The sequence below is a fragment of the Triturus cristatus genome, chromosome 5_2 (genome assembly GCF_964204655.1).
Source record: "Triturus cristatus chromosome 5_2, aTriCri1.1, whole genome shotgun sequence".
NCBI lineage: Eukaryota > Metazoa > Chordata > Amphibia > Caudata > Salamandridae > Triturus > Triturus cristatus.
The window spans coordinates 117,397,691-117,415,639 of record NC_140588.1 but is presented as its reverse complement, the minus strand read 5'-3'; the positions used below and the strand labels follow the sequence as shown (position 1 = coordinate 117,415,639).

The 17,949-nt window shown below is 41.8% G+C and overlaps 1 protein-coding gene across 1 annotated transcript in view; it reads left to right on the top strand.

Annotated features, from left to right (window-relative positions):
• Positions 1–17,949, top strand: part of CDH18 (cadherin 18) — a 2,052,455-nt gene that overhangs the window by 456,439 nt on the left and 1,578,067 nt on the right. The window contains exon 3 of the mRNA XM_085606897.1: positions 4,960–5,059. The gene's annotated coding sequence lies outside the window, so the exon portion shown is untranslated. The remainder of the gene's footprint in view (positions 1–4,959; positions 5,060–17,949) is intronic.

Below are 17,949 nucleotides of genomic sequence, written 5' to 3'. Positions count from 1 at the left end.
TATGCTGGCCTGCAGCCACAACAATGTCTCAATTACACAATCAGGAAAGGCTGCCTTGCCCAAATACTGGCTGCAAGGATGTTGGCATTACAAATACAAGACTTTAATTCAAATTTGCCACTCCATTCTAACATTGTTGAGTGCAGGCTGTGCGGCTACAAATCTGAAACTTATGCACTTACTATGTTGCTGCCTGACGCTTCTCCATTTTAGGTGGTCCCTATTAAAGCCACTCTTTTTAACTCTTGGTATAAGGACTTTAACAAAGCCACAAACTTGATTATTAGCACCATGATCCCTTCCGAATTGCCAAGAATAGGCAAATACTATAAAGCAGTGCAGAAACTTCTTTAAAAAATCCAAAACAATCCAGAGAAGACCACTGACTGACAGCTTTTTGTTTATTAAATGCTTAACTCTTTAACACACATTTTCACACTCTGGATCACATGCACTCTGCACTTTGGCTTACCTGCAATTGACGTCAAATAATCACACTGCTTTTAAGTTAACCAAAGCTGTTTTTATATAGCATGGCTTATTTTCTGACATTATGCGTCCTTTTGTGTCAGATGATTTTATAATGTTCTGCTCTTTAATTTTTACTGTCCTTTGTATAACATGTCTCTTTTTAATGTTTACATTGTCAAGGTTTTAATAAACCATACAATAACATTTCTTTACTACTACTACTAGTTGAAATGTGTAATGAATAAATATGAGAGAGGGCAAGCGGGGATCAAAACTCTTTTGGGGCTAGTTAGACTCTGGTAATTTAAGAAGTTAAATTAAACAACTTGGACTAATGCCATATTTAGACTCAGTATTTTTATTTCTTAAACAAGTATGCTTTAATTTTGCAACTGCATACTAAAGTGCACCAGCAGGAAAATTTATAGAGGGGAAGTAACTAGGCCTCACATTTAATTATTTGAAAGTAGTATAGACAAGAAATGTTAGGACGCGGCTGCAAAGGTGATTGCCTACATTAATGGAGTTGCAGAGCAAGGGGGAGGAGTAAACACTTAGGATCAGGACATTGATTTATCACTGTTACTCGGATTTTAGATAAAGTAGAATTAGGGCTCCCTATGCCTGGTGGACGGGTTATCTTTACTTCCAATATATGTAATAGGGAACATGGAAACTGGAAATAGTTAATAGGGCTAGGTAGCAATGACTGTGAAGATGAAGGCTTTTTACAGGAATATGGGCATAAGTTGGTTTTCTCCTCCATTGTCAAAGTCTTAACTTCAGTAGACATGTTCTCTGCAGCTTTTGTGCAGGATGTGATATCAGCAGGAAGCCTGGATGCAGGAAATTGGTTCACCAACTGGAGATGTGTTCAAGTAACTGTTCAATAAAAAAATCTTCGCAGAGCATCACATATTTCTATTTTGATTTTCTAGGGCAAGCTTTTTGTGTATCAACACATCTGTGATTACTGGCTGATCCGTTATATTGTTCAGTTTTATTATTTGAACAACAGTTTGTTAGTTTTAACAAGATGTTTAGGTTAGTTCTGTTGAACAGTTGCATTCAAGTTGTGTTTTTGCTCTAATAGCTTGCCATGTTTCGCTGCCAACAATAGTATCTATTGTACTTCTATGCTCCAGATTTTAGGTTGGTGGGCAGACACGAGGCAGTAGTAATAACTATGGTTGGAGTGTGATTTCTCTGTTGTTGTTGTTCTATGTCTTCTTTTGACTTTCACTAACAGAGCACCATGCTCATCTGGATAGGAGTACACTAAAGTGTCTCCACTTATAACTTACATAACTACTGCCACCTCAACAATAGACACAAAAAGTGCTTTGCAGCAGCCAAACCAATAATTCAGGGTCACATGCTATTCTACTGGTGTTGATAGAGAGAAGCTAACTGCTTATGCATAAGCCAACCCCCCATCCATTAGTAGGTTTCTTCAAATCTTAAGTGTGTTTGTGGCGAGCTTTGTATCATGCGAAATTGTAGTAATTGTGTATTTGGGCTCTGGTGTAGTGACTGAAGATAATGTGCAATATGAAAACTTGTGTTTAGCATAAAGAGGTCTTGTTTCAATATAGTTTCCTTCTTGAGGAAGTGATTATGAATCAAGGAGCACACGTTGGTTGAGGAGTGGAAAAAGCGTTAGTAGTTAGACAGAAGGAACATAAAATGTTAAAGTACATTCACGTTGGTTTTGTTGCTTAAATGTGCCTTCAAAAGGAGTGAATGAGGAAGCATGTAAAGAGGGGAGGAATTTTTAATGTGACAGTGAGTGTTCTAGGACTGGGACTATTTTCTGTAGAAAATAAAAATCTATTTTCATCGCGATGTCTGTGTGAAAGAAGCTTAGGTTTGACATGATGGTAACAGATAGCTTCCAATAAATTAAATGTAAACCAAGAACTTGATTTAAAGTTTGACAAATGAGGGAGATCGTCCAAAAAGCAGCAGATGCCCTGACTCCTAATGAGAGTGCGTGGACATAAATGCATTCTAAATTGGGCTTATGGGACTTCTTCCTCTTTTTGGTGCTTGTCTGGCAGCCGCCAAACTCTAAATCCACCCCTAAGACCTCAGTTGTCCCACATTGTGCTATCTCTGTAGCCTCACTGGCGCTGATCACAATAAAACACAACTGAGTACTGTAGTTTTTTGACCCATTACTGAGAAGAAAATATAGAAACAGTGTATTCTTCGTGATTTTGAAAAGCATTCTTCTTTTTTGTGTTTTTTAATTGTGTGTTCTTGTTGGGAGTAAGAGATTTATGTACTTATTTTGAGAAGTAATTATGTTTAGCGAAACTAACCTATATTTCTGGTCAATATTTTGCCGTGTGTGGGTGAAACCACTAAGTAAACCTCATAATAGACACGTATATCACTCGAGATTACCATTTCCGTTTGGTTAGGAAAAGTACATTGAGGGATAGTATGTGGTAAATCTTTCCATGTGTTGAGTTTTACTACAGCTTATATTGTTTCTATGTTTATTCAATTATTCAATAAAACATTTTGAGCATGCAAAAATAAATATGGCAATCCTCCATCGTAGGAAATAATGGATCAGTGTTATCCTATGTTAGGGAATATAACTACTGACCCTGCTGATAACACTGATGTCCCTGACTGCTCTGTTCACAGTCACAAAAACCATAATGATCACAACCGAATACATAAAACCTAAAGCATATACTTCTTGGTCCCTAAAGTTTGCAGTTGAGTTTGCTCAACAATATATTTATGATGTAGACCTGGTCTCTCTCAGGCATAGGTTCCAGGTTCCCTAAGGACAGAACAGTGGGATAGTTCATGAACCCAATATAATAGAGACACTGGATCAAAGGCTATGAGTCTAGAATGGTAAGATTGGGTGTGAGGGTGTTATCTTGATGCTTACAAAACATGATTAACGTTAATCGCTTAATGGTGCACGTGGTATCAAACTTTGAAGTGTGTAAGTCTGAGCAGACCCAACCACATTTGCACCTGTGACCACATGGTTAAATGCATGACCTTGGAGTGAATGCACAAGTTCACTGAATCACCAGATCAGTACACTTGTGTGGAAATGGGAGTGAACCAGCTAGATGCAATGAGGCACAATACCAAAGGGGCAACACATAAGATATTGCAGATGCAAGCGAGGGCTATCTTCACAGCCAGGCATATTCGAGGAATCCACTTATTGTTGTTCAGAATCTCTGCTTCTGACACCCGGCCAGGCACTGGAGATGGGTCTGTGCTCACACCATGCAGAGAGGATGCTGGAGATTGCAAGTGAACTCCACAAGGATCATCTGCACTTGAAGATAGATGCTTTTGCAGTTTGCTTCCATTCTTTGGTGAGCCTTAAGGGAGGACCTACTGTGTGCTCAGGTCACTGACTCTAGCATCTTTTGGCAGTCGTGGGCTTCCAGGTGAGCATAGCAAATTAATGATAGACCGACAAAGGTTTAACAGGGCTCAGGATCAACCCCAGCTTAGCCTTGAGCAGTCAGGGAGCTGGCATCCTCAATATCCAGGAAGTGTCTTTGCAGTATTCAAACATGGCCAGTGATGATGCAGCTCTTCAGTGAGCAAATAGATACCTCACTCTTATGAGCAGGGTTGGAACAGATGGCCAGCAGTCCACTGACAGTCACGCTTGGGAGTTCAAAATACTAACCTATCATATTGGGTCAATTTCCTGCTTTTGCCAAGGTGTGGTAATACATTGCTTGAGCTGCCCTGCTTTTCCTGCTCCAAGCATGCATTACCGGGCTTGGAATTGGCTTCTACATGAATCATAGCCCACGGTGCATGTACATCTGACCCAGACGGATGTCGGAGAAGGATAAAGTAGTGTCAGATTGGGTGATCCTGTTTTTTTGTGAACAGCATTGATTCTCATTCTTCCATCAGCATTGGTGTCAGTATTTTTTATTAGTATTTCATCCTCAAACATTACAGAAAACTGAAATAATTCATGCACACAAAAAACTTAAACACCAGTGTTAAAAATTATTGAACATACTTTTACTCATAGGTTCCATAGGTAGCTGCCTGTGATGCAGATAATGCACCACAAAGCTGACACCAAACAGGGCCTGAGGTTGGATGCCTCCTCAAGGCATGCAGAGAATCAATTTAGGGTCTCATCAGTTCAACAAGCTACAAGAGTATCCCAAGTGAGCACTAGAGTTACTATTTGTATATGTTTTATGGGACCCATTTGATTAAAACAAAAACAAAAAAACAAACAAAATCAAGAAGGGGAAATACAAGGGAGCATGAGGAATTAAATGGAAAACACAGAATGAGATGGGAAGGACAAGCAGTGGTGGACTTTTGCCATTAGACAATTGCATTGTTAATTTTTTTTTTTTTAAAAGACCCATTTCTCTTTTGACAGTTTTCTGTATCATCAGTAATTAATATGAAGTACATCCTACAAAACAGTCTCTAATACAGATGTGTTTTACTGTTTTACAGCAGGAAACACCAACATCACAGTTAAAAACCTGATGGAAATTGGATCTGAAATAACTCGATCATTTCGCCTCAGCCTGGGTAAAAGATACCCATAAAAAACGTAAGTAGCGCATCCTATTTTTTATGACTCTCTTACCTGTGCTTTGCAGCTATATGTGCGCTGGACTTCAATGAACCATATTCACAAAATCTTTGACAGGAACAAAATATAATTATTTTTTGTATGAAATAATGGAAATAGGACATCATTATAAACGTGTTGGGATTCTTGTTTACATAAGAATGAATGCAAAATGGGTAATAACATATGACTCTTGGTGGACAGTTTCCTTTTTCCCTCATTGTTGTATGATGGCCCCACATAGTCCCTCCCCAAAAGAAGGGAATGTGGCCTTATGGCTAAAGCTACGGGAACTTGAACAGGCAAAATCATACTCAAAATCTGTCCTCGGATCAACCCTGTATGGATTCTGGCAAATCAATTCATCTCTGGGTGGATGAATCACAAAGGTAAAAGTACACTTTTGTGTAAGTTTTCTATTTTTTTTCTATTCACAAACTACTGACTGTGGACTGGGAGTCGTGGCAAAGAATTATGTACGCAAAAAGACTCTGCCCCGAAGGTGGAACCTCCTTAGTTGTACTCTTACTATTAACTCATAGGGGCATATTTACAATAGAAGTGACGGAGTGCAGCATTAGCCTTCACGGCTTAAAGCCACGCTTCGCCACTTCTGAAACGCAGGGCTGCACCATATTTACGACAATTTATTGCAGCTCTCCGTTTCCACCTGTGCTGGCACTACATTTAGCTGCCTAGCGTGAATGCAGGCAACGTTGCACCATACTGCAAGGGTGTCTGTATTGCAAGGGAAGATTGTTTATGTGCAGGAAGGTGTCCTTTCCTGCACATAAACAATCTTTGAATGGCATTTTGTAAGTTCTATGTGTGCTGTTTTTTAATGATTGTTTATTTGCTGGAAGGGACACCTTCCTGCACATAAACAATCAATGGCGTTTTGCTGTTTCCACATATGCTGGACAACACAGCCCACATGGAAACAGCAAAAATGAGGAAAAATCAAACATTTATTTTGTGTAGTTCCAACAATTGCTCCCTGAAGAATCACAAAGTACAAGATCATCCAAATGTTTGCAATTTTTAGGCTGTCCATCAGCTCTGTAATTGCAAATGTAATATCAGTGCCCGTTATTGCTGAAACACAGAGTAATTGCGGGTTGACCACCACCGTGCATAAAAAAACTGTTGCTATATGACATAGGCCCAGTATGTGGTTACCAAAATAGAACTGAAAAAGTCTTTTGAGGAAGAAGTATCAGAGCAACCCAAGCATTAAAAAACCAAGGTGTTTCATAAAAATATTGGTGCCTGTTTCATTGATTTTTTAATTTTACGTTTATAGAGTTATTAAACTTCAGGTATATTCGAAGTTTATCTTTCAGTAGTACTTTGACATAATATTTGTATATTGGGTATGACATTTTTGTTTCCTAGTCTTATTGTGACAAAGAGATATGTGGTTGCATTTACTTTTGTACAGACTTCCCAGTAAGCCTTTTGCATTGTAATGTGATTTTCAGTCATTAACATGAGGCAATATGTAGAACATTTATGATATGATATACTGACTGAATGTGCCAACCTGATGATTTTGGCCTAGTAAGCAAACTCCTTATTGGACAAAGCCATTTTATAAATGCGACCATATGTAATGGACATGTATAGCACCTCAATATTAACAGTAATATTGACCTTCCCCACCATGAGACATACCTTTTTATTTCACTCAAACTGCCTTTAATTCATCACATCACTGAATTTTACACAGTATTTTTTGGCCAACATATTTATAAATAGGACCATGGAACAAGGGTAATGACGATTATTAAGTCTGTACCAATATCTTTCATTTACAAAATATTAACTGTTAGAAATTGAGTTACTGGTTGACTGGGCTGTGAGCCCTGATCAAGCAGCAACCACAATCTCAGTCAGGATCAGTCACAATCAAACCCCAAATTAACCTGTGCTTCCCGCCTGGTATCTTAGTACAGAGCAAGGAGGCTTAACCTATAGGCAATGTGTAAAGTATTTGTGCAACACTTCAAACAGTAAAACAGTGAAAACACCACACAAAAAGATCCCTCACCAAGTTAGAAGAACAGAAATTAATGTAATAAATAAAGCAAGAGCAAAATTACAAAAAAACAATTAGTAGAACTGGAGTCATGAATTTTTAAAGAATAAACTGCAATATAGCACCTAAAAGTCAAAGGTTCAGGCCAACCACAATGGAGCTCAGGTCGGATGCAGTCCCAGATTAGTCCAACTGAAGTTTTACCTTCTCAAGTTTTGTGCCCTGATTTCAATTCTCATTGGAGAGGGTCACGAGGAGCAAAGATAGAGTTGTGGGAGGTAGTCACAATGGTGTGAAGAGCAGGCCAGGCCAGGCGACACAGATGGGCAGGTTGTAGCTTTGCGCTGGTGATCGCCTACAGGCTGTTGATGCTGCTTTGCAAAGAGACGGACTAGTGAAGGCTTGCACTAATTTTTGATGCGAGCAGTGTGGTTCCAGTGTACACAGGCCCATTTGTAAAAACGAAGAGTCCAAAAGCTTGATTTCAAGAGCTTTGAAGCCGCACTAAGGGTCCAGGACCTGAGTGGCTAAACTTGGGGTCAGGAACTCACTGAAAACAGGTCCAGAAGCTGTTGGGAAGCCTTTTGCGTCCCTGAGCCTCAGATCAGGAGGCCAGCCGACTAGCCCATTGAGTCACTCCCAGCTCCTTGGTTCAAGATGAAATTATACGTCTAGTTCTTCTTACCCAGGCAAGAGGGCAGCAGGCCGCAGGTCAGCACAGCAGGTCAGCAGTTACTTTAGAGTGGCAGTCCTTGTAGCAGCATAGCAGTCCTTCTTCCTGGCAGAGTATCCACAGGTCCAGAAGTGTACTGAAAGGTAGGTGTCTGAGGTCCTTCTTTTATATACAGTTATGCCTTTGAAGTGGGGAGAAGCTTCTAGAGGCTTGCCTTTTAATTGCACAGATGCCCTGCCTTCCCTGCCCTGGCACCAAACTAATTACAGGGGATATGAGGTCTTTTGTGTGCGGACAGGACACAGCCTATTCAAGTGTAAGTGGGAATGTGCGCAGCTCCTTCCTCCCATGCTGCCACTGACGGCCCAGCCAGTCTCCCTTAAATTCCCATTGTGTGTGGCTGTCTAGGAGAAATACACAAAACCCAACTGCCAGCTACAACCATTCATGTGACCAGAGACATGCTGAAGGTATCAAATGGGTAAGGCAAGAAAGTAACACGTTTCTAAAAGTGCCATTTTCAGAATTATAATTTAAAATATGACATCCCCATAAGTTAGGATTGTAAATAAGGACTCCAGAGACACCAAACATGAACTGGTCATCTGTTCACATTTGGAATTCACATGTATAAAATGTAACAAGGCAACTCCAATGTTATCCTATGGGAGAAATAGGCCTTGCAGTAGCGAAAAACTAATTTCAGAGTTTTTCGCTACCAAGACATGTAAAACTCAAAAGTGCATGTTCAACTTTTTGAATGCACTGCACCCTGCTCTTGGGCTGTCGAGGGCATACCCTAGGGGTGAAATATATATATTAAAAGGGAAGGTTTGAGCCTCGAAAAAGGTATATTTTGCCAGGCCAGAATCGTAGTTTAACACTGCGCACACAGGCTCTGCAAGGGCTAGTTTGAGACATGTTTTAAAGCGCTACTTAAGTGGGTTGCACAATTAGTGCTGCAGGCCCACTAGTAGCATTTAAATTACAGGGCCTTGGCACTTGTAGTGCACTGAACTTGGGACTTTGCAAGTAAATTGAATATGACAATTGAGTATAAGCCAATGTTACCATGTTTAGAGGAGTGCGCACAAGTAATTTAGCACAGATTAGCAGTGGTAAAGTGCACAGAGTTCTAAGGCCAACAAAAACAAATTCACCAAAAAATGGAGGGAAAAAGGGAAAACTTTGGGGGTAACCCTGCAGAGAGGGCCAGGTCCAACATCAACACTCTCTCTGTAATTTCATCTTTTTTTATTTCAGTTTTGGTCTTTCTATACTTTTTTCATTCTGTTTTCCTTCTGTCCTTTGTTGCTGCTTCTGTTTGCTCCACACATTGTCCACCCCCTCTTTTCTTCCCTTTCCTTTTCCTTTCCCTTTTCCTCAAGGTACAGCCTTTTAACGACATTTGTGCTGGGCATCCATTAGTATTCTAGAAACACTTGAGGCTGTAGAGCCCCTTAAAATAGCAATGGTGATACAGGTTGCACCAGAGTGATGGATTGCCTCGTGCCATTGTTTTATTACCTTGTGCAGAAAGCAATGAAAAGACGTATCTAAGTATTTCACAGAGAAGAACAAATCCCTAATTGGAACAACGGTGTTGAAACACAGCCACTTTAAAGCTTTCGAAATGTTTCAAGACGGAAATAAATACTTGCAAGGTCATTGCATTTTCAACATGAAATATCGATTAATGGAACGTGCTTTCAGAATTATTTAACCTGAAGGAATGCAAATAAAAGCAAGGTAAATGCCTTGCTCATATTACTGTTTTCTAACAAATTGCCGTTATTTCCTTTATGTATACTGTCCTATTTTAGACAAGGCTTGACTGGGCTTTTGAATCAAAATGTTATTACATTTTTTTTTATTTCAACACAAATAAAACAAATAATTTCAAGAATATTTGCGGCTTAAAAAATACATGCCTTGGATTCCAGTTTTTTTTCTTCGCTTTGGAGCAATGGTAGAGAATGCTTAGAGCCTTGTGCAGGTGTTTCCCATTGCTCACCTCTGTTTCTATACTTAGCCATAATCCAACTGAGTGCATTTGTTCAAAGCAGAGAATAATTCAGTCTTTGCAGCTAAGCCATTTTAGTAGCGGTGTGGGGGAGGGGTAAAAGAGGTCCAGGGAGCCAAATTTTGGAACGCGCAGCTCAGGGAATTCAGAGGTGCTGCGCATTTAGCGGAAGGCTGTTTAAAACTTGACAATCTCTAATTACATGTGCAGATATGAGACAGAATCCAGATACGAACAATATCAGCAAGAATCAATACAGTGAAGTGTAAAAGGGTTTCCCGGCGCCTGGACGAAACTACTGAAAGGAAAGAATTTATTGGTTGAAAAGCCAGGTTTTAAGGGCACAGCGAAAGTGGGAATAGGACGGCTCTCTGCGCAAGGCGAGAGGAATCGAGTTCCAAAGAGAAGGACCCAAGACAGAGAAGGATTTACCTCCCATTCTTGAGAGTTTGAACCGAGGCACATCGAATTTTTCAAGTGAGGAGGAGCGGAGAGAGCGAGTTGGAACATACTGATGTACAAGAATCTGTAGGTAGTCAGGTGCAAGGCCCCACTTGATTTTGTGCATAAAAGAAAGGGCTTTAAACTCAACACGCTTGTCAATACGAAGCCAGTGCAGATCGCGAAGAAGGGGGGAGATAGAGGTGCGTCTGGGAACTCCGCATAGGAGTCGAGCAGCGGAGTTTTGAACAAGTTGCAGCCTACGGGATACCGCCTTGTTTGCACCTAGAAACAAAACGTTACCATAGTCCAAGCGTGACGTAATAAGGGCATGGACTACGGTTTTTTGGGTATCTTTAGGCAACATCCAGATGATTTTACGCAACCACTTCAGAATAGTGAAGCAAGTGGCCGACACTTTAGTGGCGTGATGGTGCATTTTCAAGGAATAATCGATGAAAAATCCTAAGTTACGGACATGGTCAACGGGACGGGGGAGAGGGCCCAACTCGTTCGGCCAGTGACGAGTACCCCAAAGATCTTTCTGCTTACCCAGAATAAGTACCTCCGTTTTGTTTGCGTTAAGCTTTAGATAGTTGTTGTTCATCCAAGCCGCAATTTGACGTAGACCCGACTGGAGAACAGAAACAGAGGAGAAAGGATCAGATTTGGAGAGTGAGAAGATAATTTGGGAGTCATCAGCGTAGGTGAATAGGGATAGGCCAGCGTTGACAGCAATGTCCGCCAGAGGCCTAACGTATAGATTAAAAAGCAAAGGACTTAAAATGGAGCCCTGAGGGACTCCAAATGGTGAGGAGAGGGTGTTAGAGCTGTCCGATGCAGAAAACACTTGAAAGGTGCGATCAGTTAGAAAGGAGGATAGCCAGTCCAGAGCTGAACCACATACACCAAAGGATTCCAGAGTGTTAATTAGGATAGGGTGAGAGAAAGTATCGAAAGCAGCGCTCAGATCTAACAAAATGAGCGCTACTGTCTCACCAGAGTCCAATAGGTGGCGCAATCTTTCAGTCACTCCTAAAAGTGTGGTTTCAGTCGAGAAACCAGCATGGAAGCCAGACTGGGAAGAATGAAGGAGATTATTAGTATCCACAAATTTGACAGAGTGAGTGTGGATGTGTTTTTCTAACAACTTAGAAAAGATGGGAATGAGAGATATGGGACGAAAATTAGACAGAACTTTAGGGTCGGCATCAGGCTTTTTTAACAAGGGAACAACCATGGAGTGCTTCCAGATTGGAGAAACAATAGAAGATATAAGGGAAGAATTTAGAGCTTCCATGATCACCTGGTGGTGGGCGGGATCGAGTTGTTTCATTATGGAAGCCGGTAAAGGGTCATTAAGAGAACCCGATTTAATGGTGCCAAGAGTGGAGATAAAAGTTTCCAATTTCAAGGGAGGCCAACAGGACAGTTTGGGGGAGACACTGAAGTGTTCTTGACGGGTATCGGTCGAAATGGGAGAGGAACTCATGCAGTTAAGGGGAGAGTTAGCAATTTCAAAGTGGATAAGTTCAATTTTGTCGGAAAAGAATTTTGCAAGATCATCACAAGATTGCTTGTTAAGAGGCGGAGGTTTAGCTATGGTCTGAGCGCCAGCCAGATTTTTCACTGAGCTAAACAAAGTCATAGGGCGATTTGTGGCAGTGTTGATGATGTTACAGGTGTAAGCAGCACGTGAGGATTTGCACAGATCATGATAAATTTTTAGAGAGTTTTTGTAAGCTACTTTCAGATCTGGGGCATAATTTCGCTGACATTTTCTTTCTAGTGCTTTGCATTTGGATTTTTCAACCCTAAGGCTATCAGTAAACCAAGGTGCAGGCGGATGGTGGTAAATTGATTTTTTTTTGACAGGGGGAAGGCTGCTTCAACAGCATGGGACAACCAATTTTGGATGATTTCAGCAGAAACATGTGCCTGCGTAGTAGCAGGGGGTGTAGTTTCCCTTAGCAGGTTATTCAGAACGTTGGTATCAACTTTTTTCCAGTCCCTAGTGAAGAACATGGACTGTGAGAGAACTGGAAGAAAAATGTCAGGGGCCTGAATTTGAAATTTCTGAAGGAAGTGATCCGACCAAAAAACAGGTAACGCAGGTTCCCCTACCATAGATGTGACGTTAGAAAAAATAGGATCTAAGAGATGGCCTGCTTTATGAGTGGGACCAGTATTACAAAGAGCCAGGTTCATAGCTAGGAGATCAGAAATAAGGTGGGAACAGGTAACATTAGCAGTATCTTCCAAATGGAGATTCAGATCACCAAGTAGTGAGAAATTGGAAGAGGTCAGAAGGAGAGAGGAGACCACACCGGGCAGAGAAGTCGACCACAGTGAAGAAGAGCCAGGAGGTCGGTAGAGCAAGAGCCCAGAAAAGGAAAAATTAGGAGTAAGTATAAGTGTAAAACGTGCGGCTTCACAATTGGGAAGATTGATGGATTCTAAATTGCATTGAAAAGCATGTTTATAGATGACAGCAATTCCCCCGCCCGGCCCAGTGGTTCGGTCCAATCTAGCGATAGCGTAATTGGACGGTAGGGCAGTGGCTATATCTGGGCCAGAACTGTTATGGAGCCAAGTCTCGGTTAAAAGAAAAGCATCTGGGGAATCTTCCAAAAGGAGATCAAAAATGAAGCTTTTGTGCTTGGGAAGAGAACGACAATTCAGATTCAAAAAATGAAACTTAGGAGCTGTATTATCGGAAATCATGGCTGTAAGGTCATTAGACTCCAAGGAGTGGGACAAGGAGAAGGAGCAGTGAGCCCCCGAACAGGAGAGGGAGGGAGTATTGTCAACAGCGAAAAGAACACAGTCAGTAGAACAGATCGGGCGTAAGGCAAGAAGTTGTGACGAGGAATAAACTAATCTGGGAGAGACAGAAGAAGACGGAGAGGCAGGGGTTCTGGCCCCTGGCCCCGGTCTGCCGCGGACAGGCACAGACGGGCTTGCCTTTGGCGCGCCCTTGGCGCGCCACCGGCGCGCCCGCTGCGCGCGTCCACTGCGCGGATCGACAGGCATCACTGATAAAGCCTGCAAGGATCACGTGTCAGCATAGACAATGGAGCCCCACCTCCCCGCAATGAACCAATCAATGTTCTTCCGCTATCTCCCTCCACAACAAACGGGATAGCCCGTGGTGGAACGGGGAGTGGGCGGGTCAATAGGTAGGCGATTGAGATTGTGTGCAAAATGGCAGTTTAAACAAAGTAGTAGCAGAACTATTTAAAAACACAGTATGAGCATTTCGTTAAAAAGAGTGAAAGTTAAAATGACGAAATAGCAGGGCGCTACCTTTACAGCTCATGTCCCTTCCAAGCAGTAACACATTTGGAGTGGTAATTCATGATTAAAAATATAGAAACTCATGGATGTTTTTTGTGGTTATATAACCTATTTCAGATGGGCTTTTGTTGGACCGGGCCGGTGATGTATCTAGGGCAGGGGTCTCCAATCTTTTCTGGAATAAGAGCTACTTATGTTCAATGAATCTCATTGAGGGCTACCAATATTATTAGTATTGAAATAGCGACAACATTAAACAAGTTTACATTAGTGACCACCATATGCAAGATTACTACCAGCTATCACCTCCGCCCATTAGGCATGGTTGCAAGCTGCTGCATATCTAAAGCTTTGTCAATATATAATTCGTTTACATTGGTAAATAGATCAGCCAGAGCTCCAATGCCTCTGGCACCATGGTAATAACATTTGAAAAAGGTTTTACCAGAGTTTCTTGATTTATCCCTCAAATATCAGCCTTAAATATATTTTGGAAACTCAGACATTTTTCTCCAAGTATCATCCTATGAGTTCTGAAAATAAACTAATTTCTGTCTCAACTGTACACTCTAAATGTTGGTATGCATATAATAATTCAACGAGGTAAAAGCTTCAAGTTTAGTGTTCTGGCCTGCACACAGGAGAGCTAATAACCGTACCTGGGGAGCTACCAGTAGCTCATGAGCTACGCGTTGGAGAAGCCTGATCTAGGGGGACCGGAGGGCTCCATGCCATCAGGATGCTACATTTCCAATCCTGGGCATAGCTCTAAGTAATAAGGTGTGTTGGTCCAACTAGTTCAATTAAAATGTGCAAAGACTACAACTTCCAGAATGCACTGATACGTAAAAGAAAATTCCAGAAATGGAAAAGTGACGTCCCTGTGACATGGAGTAATCTGGTTACCCTAGATGTGTCCATCTTCGGTAGGGATGGGAAAAAATGTATTAGTTGCAACAACTGCTTATCATACACCCTCCGACTATCCATCAAATCCCTCATGAAGCCCTCGAGCATGCAGAATTAAAACAAGCATCTGCCTTCTAGCTCTCCTCATCAGGTAGATAAAATACACAGATACAAGAGACCCGAATCTCTGGGGAAGACCCAAAAAGGGATTGTAAAAATGTGTTTGAGATAGGAAGAGAGTATATTCCTCGGTGCTCATTTCCTTTTGTTTCTTTGAAGCTCTGGGGAGATCTGCATGTGATGTTCTTGCAGTGAGCCTGGGTTATGCTGGCTATGCATTTGGACTGCACGCCTCTGTACACCTGGCAGAACTCGGCCTTCAGTGATCTGCAACTCTCCCTTCAGCAATCTGGAAGAAGATTTTTGGAATACAGAATACATTAAAATTCTGTCTAGAACAGTGTATTTTTTGTTACATATACATAACACATAACTTACATATGAGTACACTTTTAAAATTAGGTTCTAGGTAGTATATATACCATTGTCATTGACCAGGTCATGAGCAATGTAATATGCTAGGTGATAAGCAGTTCATTGTGGGGGTGTAAGTAATATTTAGCTCAGGTAACTATTACTGCTGAATTTCACTGGTTTGTACGAGTGAAATCTGAGCCAAACTATAATGTCCCTGTAACCTTTGTTTTTTTAGTGGATTTCTAAGGATTTTTAAATGTTATTTCCTGACTATAACGGCCCTGTAACCTTTGGTTATTTAAGTGAATTTCCAAGGTTTCTTAATTTTATTTCCTAACTGCAACCTGAAATCTTTTAGAGTGAATGTGTGATTAAGTGAATGAGTGTCTCAGTGGATGTGTGAGTGCCTCAGTGGGCCTGGGAGTGGTTGCATAAGTGTCTCACTGGGTGTGTGAGTAGGTGCATGAGTTTCTGAGTGGGTCTGTGAGTGTGTGCTTGAGTGTCTGAGAGGGTAAATGAGTGTCTGAGTGGATCTGTGAGTGGGAGTGAGGGTGAGAGTGTCTGAGTGGGTGTGCAAGTGCCTCCATGAGTGTGAGTCAGTCTGTGTGTCAGTGTATGAGTATGTAAATAGGTCAGTGAGTGGGTCCATGAGTATCTCACTGGGTGTGTGAGTGACAGCATCAGTGTCTGAGTGATTCTGTAAGTGGGTGTATTAGTTTCTGAGCGGGACTGTGAGTGGGTGTGTGAGTGTCTGAGTGGGTCTATGAGTGGGTGCATGAGAGCCTGAGTCAGTTCTGCTCAATTCTGAACATTATTTTGACACTTTTGGCTCATTGCTGGCCTTTATTTTGACACTTCTGCTCGTTTCTCACCTTTATTTTGTCTCTTTCTGCTTGTTTCTTACCTTTAATCTGCCTCTTTCTGCTTGTTTCTGACCTTTATTTTTCCTCTTTCTGCTCATTTCTGATGTGTATTTGGCCTCTTGCAACTCGTTTCTGACCTTTATTCTGCCTCTTTCTGCTTGTTTCCGACCTCTAGTCTGCCTCTTCCTGCTCATTTCTCACCTTTATTCTGTCTCATTGTGCTCTTTTCTGACCTCTATTCTGCCTCTTGCTGTTTCTTTCTCACCTTTATTTAGCCTCTTTCTGCTCATTGCTGACCTTTGTACAGCTTCTTTCTGCTCATTTCTGACCTTTATTCTGCCTCTTTTTGCTAATTTATCATCTTTATCTTGCCTCTTTCTGCTCATTGCTGACCTTTAATCTGCCGCTTTCTTCTAATTTCTGAACTTTATTCTGCCTCTTTCTGCTTGTTTCTCACCTCTATTCTACCTCTTGTAACACATTTCTGACCTATATTGTGCCTCTTTCTGCTCATTTCTCACATTTATCTTTCCTCCTTCTGACCTTTACTCTGCCTCTTTCTGCTCAATTCTGACCTTTCTTTTGCCTCTTTCTGCTCTTTCCCAGGACTGCTGGGGAGCCTCAAGGCCCCTGTGGTAACCAGCTGGCTCCCCGCCTCTTGTGGGAGCTGGCATTGCTTTCACACACAGGGAGCTGCTAAACATGCAGCTTCCTGTGTGTGAAAGTAATGTGTTTGTTTCCCTGCTCTCTTGACAGCGGGCAGGGAAACAGAAGACAGCTTCGCTTCCAGCAAGCAAGAGTATTTTCACAGCTCTCACTTGCTGAAAGCGAAGTGTTTGCTCTGTCTTAGAGAGAGAGGTTAAAGCTCCCACCAAGCCATAGCAAAACAGCCTTGCGCCGGGTGTGGGTACAGCGGGACATAGCAGGAGCCACCCCTGGGGTGTGGCAGTCCCCAGGGTCATTTATGGCCCTCATCCATTGCACTATTTAGCCCTAGGGAGGTGGTGGTCACTGGCTGTGTGGGGGGGGGGCCACGGCCCCCCTTAATTTGAATGAATTGCCCCAGGTAGGTGGCATTCCCTGGGTCTGAAGAGGTGGCCAATTGCCCCCCGTTTTCATTTGATTTTTAGCCCTAGGAAGGTGGCAGTCCCAGGGTGTGGGCAGGCCCAGCAGGCCCTCCCACATACATATTTTGAAGTGCTCCGGGAAGGTGGTGGTCCCAAGGGCTAAGGGGGGGGCATGTGGGCCACTCACACTACTTAATAAACATTTACCCTGGGGAGGTGGTAGTCCCCAGGGCATGGGAGTGCTTTCATAAGCCCTAGGAGGGTGGCCCTGAATCCCCATTAGCCTGCACATGTTTTTCTTTTTCCCAGCAAATTCAAGAATATCGCAAATACACTGCAATTTTTTTTTATGCTTTTAAGCTTTTAAGCCGTGGACCCCAAGACCAAGGCTCGTGGGTCAGGATATTCTTACCCTGCCCTGTTCCTTTTTTTTAAAAAAAAAAGCTTTTGCGATTCGGGTGAAGCCGAATCCCAAGATGGCTGTCAACACTTCCTGGTTGAAGTGTTGCAAACCATGAAGAGATTTGCATCTCCCTGCACGAGCTTGTTATTTTTCACAAAGTTGTCCCAGCCACAGAAATCACTTAAAATATTTTTTAAATTTCTCAACAACAACTGAACAGATTTAGACCAGATAACACAAAATACAATCTGTGTAACCAAATTTACCTTTCTGCCAAATGTGGTGTAATTCTGTACAGCGGTTTGGGCTGCAGTCGTGTTCAAAGGCTCTATGGGAATTAATATGGGAAAACATACATTCTTTTACACCCCTTTTTCTCTGCTCCTGAAACTTTTCATGTTGAATTAGATTCACCAGGGCACTTTTTTGGGAACGTTCTGTGAAGATTCGTCAACCAGCACCAAAGATATAGGCAAGTTAAAAAACGCTTTTCCTATGGAAAGATGGTCCGAAGTATAACTACCTACTGGCGACTGCCAGTAGGCAATACATATATATATATATATATTATATATAACCCACTGGCAGTCACTAGTAGGTAGTTCTAGTTAGGACCTAGTTTATATTTCCATAGGAAAAGCTATTTTTGTTTTGTTAATAACTTTGGAGAGTGCATCA